This window comes from Temnothorax nylanderi, unplaced genomic scaffold (assembly GCF_030848795.1).
Source record: "Temnothorax nylanderi isolate EJ_2023f unplaced genomic scaffold, tnyl_v1.0 TNYL_tig0127_pilon, whole genome shotgun sequence".
Lineage (NCBI taxonomy): Eukaryota > Metazoa > Arthropoda > Insecta > Hymenoptera > Formicidae > Temnothorax > Temnothorax nylanderi.
The window spans coordinates 173,784-178,473 of NW_027249189.1; the positions used below are offsets into that span (position 1 = coordinate 173,784).

General features: G+C 47.0%; 2 long non-coding RNA genes across 2 annotated transcripts; both read left to right on the forward strand.

Moving 5' to 3' along the window:
* The first annotated feature begins 833 nt into the window (after positions 1-833).
* On the forward strand, positions 834-2,399 carry LOC139776748 (uncharacterized). Its single transcript, XR_011719167.1, has 3 exons — positions 834-1,137; positions 1,301-1,346; positions 2,242-2,399. It is a non-coding gene; the product is annotated as an uncharacterized lncRNA (long non-coding RNA).
* An 8-nt stretch (positions 2,400-2,407) lies between these two features.
* On the forward strand, positions 2,408-4,337 carry LOC139776749 (uncharacterized). The gene is made up of 2 exons (XR_011719168.1): positions 2,408-2,736; positions 3,478-4,337. It is a non-coding gene; the product is annotated as an uncharacterized lncRNA (long non-coding RNA).
* Positions 4,338-4,690: the final 353 nt, after the last annotated feature.

The following is a 4,690-nucleotide window of genomic DNA, read 5'->3' on the forward strand; positions in this document are numbered from 1 at the left end:
TTGGCCAACTCCCTCGAGTGAGGCTTTCCTTTCCTATACAACTAATTTTCGCTTTTGCGACTAATGCCTAAAACTGGAGTCAACAAATAAGAGATCTAATCTTTTAGACAATAGACAAATTTCGCAATAGACTATTCGCGACTTTTTTTAAGGCAATGGCTTAAATAATAAACAGATTATATAATAATTGACGTTTTATATTCTACTTTGAATAGATTACGCAACAGTTTCGTGTACTCATAAATTCAAAAAAACCACGGAATGTTAAATAGGTAAAAACAATCTAATACTATTATAAATGGAGACTTTCAAACGCGTAAGCATGGCGATCAAAATTCGGTTCACACAAGAGGTAAGTCTTTGACTCCAGATTACAACGATCTGACCCGACAGTTCCATTTTCGAAACACCTTGTACAAGTATGATTTGCTCACTCGGCGAGAGCAGAGAACGAGGCCGGATGGGTTAATATCAAGAAAGAGTCGCCGGCACGCGTGTCCGGACTGAAGAAGCGTCTCCAGACTGGGAGAACGTCTGTCCCGGGGTTTCCGGTCCAGCGAGCACGATTCGCCGGCGCGATAATTACTACCGCGCCGAGCATACGGAACAGAGATTCCGCAATCGGCGTGCAGTTGCGCCCTGGGGCTACGTTCTCCTTCTGAAAAGGCGAATATTCCGTGAACGTCGCGCGATTATCTTGGCCGATGAATCATCGCCGCGTTCCCCGCCAACGAGGTCGCCGCGTTACCACACGCGGCCACCCCTCTTCGTCCGAGAGCGGGTGTCGCGAATGTCGCGAGTCCCCGCGGAGAGACGAGAGGCCTCTCCGCCTCTCGATCTCGGGGGACAGGCCGTCGGGTGTCAAGATTAGCGTCTGGCGTCTCGTTATCGCGCGGCGACGCATGAGAGGGTGGGGAGGCGGTCGTCTGGAACGGTGCGGCGACGGGGACGGGGATTTTCGTAGTCGACGGTGATGGTGACGGTGGTGGGTACGAAAGTCGGGTTTCATGATCCAGAAGAAGAACACGCGGGGGGAAGGGAAGACGGAAGGGCGGGGGCCCCGGCCGCGAAGAAAGGCAGGAGCTATAAAAGAGCCGACGGGCCCGACGATGGGCATCAAACACCTCCGACATGAAGGTACGTAGAAGTGGATCCAAACGCGAATACGCACATATATATACGCACGTCTCTCTCCTAACGTTAATATACATATGTCGAACGATCGTGGCACACACTCTTTCGCGCAGATTAATTTCTTGCGATTTTTAAAGCTCTCAGCCTGTCCGTTCTCTCGTTGCAGGTGTTCGTAGTCACGCTCGTGCTGGCGCTCGTCGCCACCGCATACGGTGAGTACAATGGGAGGCTTATGGAAACGGCGGCCGGGGATTACGGCGGGGTGTTCCGCGTGTGAAGTGTTCGCGGCGTTTTTAACCTCCTCGGTACGGCAGAATCCGAAAAGTGGTTGCAACTGACTGTAAACGTGCCAATTCGCTAGTGCCATATATATATACATAAACGTGAAAATCTCTATTTTATTCTATATATATATATCCCATTTCTAAAATAAATTTATAACTAAACGTAAGACGAATTGTGAACATAGGACGAATTAGAAAAGTTTGCGAATCAAAAACTTTAAAATGTCAGGATGTATCTGTGTCTGACATTATCTTTTTTTGTAAAATAATGCCCATAATTTTTAATAACAATAGTTACTAATTATTTTTTCAAAAGGTTATCGCAAATTGCAAGGAAATTAATTATTGTCGTTACTACCATGGCAAGAATTATCATTTGAAATAACAGCTGTACTGTTGTTATTATTTGCATTTACAAGCGAGACGAATGGACAGATACCATAAATTATATTCCTTTTTTAATTTTTTATATGATTACTAATTAGTTGGTTTAGCGATATTAAATGGGCTCATAAGATTTAATCCCAGAGCGATTTGTACTTGCCTCCTGCCCTTTGAGACGACTTACACAATCAGCAGAATGCAACCAGTCTCCTTGTTGCAATCATAAAATACCTCGTGGCAATTTGCGGACCGACATGACCGCGCGCAACCACCTGGTACCAAGCTCCCAGTTGCACAAAGAAAGTCGATAAATCGTACATCGCGCAAACATACACGTCCCACCTCTCTACAAATTGCAAGTGATTACTACCTAACCGGGAATCGGAATTTTCGAATACGATAAAAAATAATGGAATCGATCATGATCTCGAAATTACAGGTGGTTATATAAGCAGCGGTGGCGGATTCGGCAGCGGTGGATATGGCGGTGGCGGATTCGGCGGCGGTAGCAGTGGATGGAAGCTCGGTGGCGGAGGTGGATACGGCGGCGGCGGCGGCGGCGGCGGCGGCTATGGCGGCGGAGGTGGCGGATGGAAGCTCGGCGGTGGTGGATTCGGCGGCGGCGGCGGCAGCGGCGGTTACGGCGGTGGTGGAAAGATCATCAAGGTGATAACGCTCAGCAGCGGCGGCGGTGGATACGGAGGCGGCGGATACGGTGGGGGCGGCAGCAGCGGATGGAAGTTCGGTGGTGGAAGTGGAGGATTCGGCGGCGGAGGATACGGTGGCAGCAGCGGGTGGAAATTCGGTGGTGGAAGTAGCGGATTCGGCGGTGGAAGTAGCGGATTCGGCGGCGGACTCGGCAGCGGAGGATGGAAACTAGGCGGCGGTGGCGGGTACGGCGGTGGCGGTGGCGGATACGGCGGCGGCGGTGGAGGTGAGATGTGTTATCGTGTATATTAATGTTAATTTTATTATTGCGATCAATCAATTGCTTCAATATAAATAAATCGTCTTTAACCTCAGAGAGAACCGTCGAGAGGATAAGTCGCGTAAATCAACTTTTCTTTCTAAAAATTTATCGCTGTGTAATTATTATTTATTTCTTCATAATTATCGCGCAACTATGCGCGATCCGACACTCATTAATATGCATCTTAAGATTATTTATCGTATACATTAACTTCCAGGATAATAATATTGCTCACAGTGAACTATCGGCGCAAAATTTGTTCGTTGATTAATTTAATTAAAAAAGAATGTAAATATACTTAATGAACAAAAAGTATCAATCCTGAAAAAAATGTCTAAATTTTTAGATTATTAAAATATTGTAGATCTTTCATACATACATGTAGATCTTTCATACATCTTTCATACGTATCTTTCATACATCACATACATATAGGTATGTGATGACATTTATATCGAGATCGAGTTGCTTAAATCCATTAATATCGGTAATCCTCGCAACTCGTTTTAACTTATACAGTTATTAAATCATCCTTTACCTCGGACAGAACTGCCAAGAGAGGATAAGCCACATAAATTAACTTTCTTTTTTGGAAATTTATCACCATGTAATTCCCATATCTTTTTTTTTATCATCGCACCGCCATGCGCAGTCAGGCATTAACATACATTTCAGGCTTATTCATGGTATGAATTAAACTTCCAGGCTGGTGGTAATACTCACGGTGTTCACGAGCAAACCGAACAAAATTCGTTCGCCGATCATCCGCGCATATCTCGGCCGTAAACATCGATCGTCGTCGATAAGGAAATCAACTCGCGTCTGGCCCTTTCTATCCTTCGATCCTCGTCAGACCGTCATCGGAAGACCAAAGAGGCCAAAGTCGGGACATCGCATGAGGCGGAGTCAAGAAGTTGCCCGGTATATCGCCGAATAAATCCGCAAGAGAAAGCGTTACAGCGTTACAACGCACGAGGCATCCTCTTCGCTACCCTTCACCACCAAGCGCAGGGATACCTCTTGGAAACAGCGAACGATATCGTCGCCTCCGGCCATTCGAACTAGCCGCCGTGTCGTCTAGGCGAAACGACTTCCTTCTCGACGACAGCGTTTTCTCTTCGCGTGCCCGCCGCTCGCCTCCCGTTTCTTCCATCGCAATCCGGAAAATCGGCGAACGTTCCATTTACGAGCGAATCGCGCGGCCTGATATTTCAATTCCGCTTCCACGTATGAACATTTGCCCACCTCATCTCCCGTTTACTTAACCCCCGCGCTCACTTCCGAGGATCGGAAGCGTCGGAGTAAGGCACTCCCCAACGGCACGACACATTTAGCCCATTACAAACACGTAGCGCAGAATTCCGTGTAATTCCGGGTATTATTCCGGATGCCTCGAGCACGAGCGGAGCAAAAGTGATGAAAAACTGCAAAATTACACCTGGTGAAAAAAAAAATAGCGCAGTGATCCATCCCACGCACACTTTTCTCTCTTCCTTTATTGCCTGGACCACCCCGTTCGATTCAACGATCCACAATAAATGAGTCATATTGATAGAATAATGATATATTGATCTTTGTTTTTCATTATTACGCCCCCCCCCCTCCCCCGGGCTGGCGAGTGCCGTAATTCTCTTTGCCAGCGAAATATCTCTCTAATGCGCGCGCGCGCGCGCACACGGGGAAAAAATTGAACGTGGCCGCCGCTACCGATTTAGCGATTCTATATCCATCGATTTATGTATCCGCGATGATCTTGCATAACCGGGCCGAAATTAAAACCGTAAACGCCCGGCGGACTCGCCGAGAGAGATATTGCCGAACGTATGAATTTACTCGAGCGCCACTCGTTCTATTACGATATTGTGCCATCGGCATAAATATCGTATTTAGATGTATATTTTCCATGCAACGTAATGCT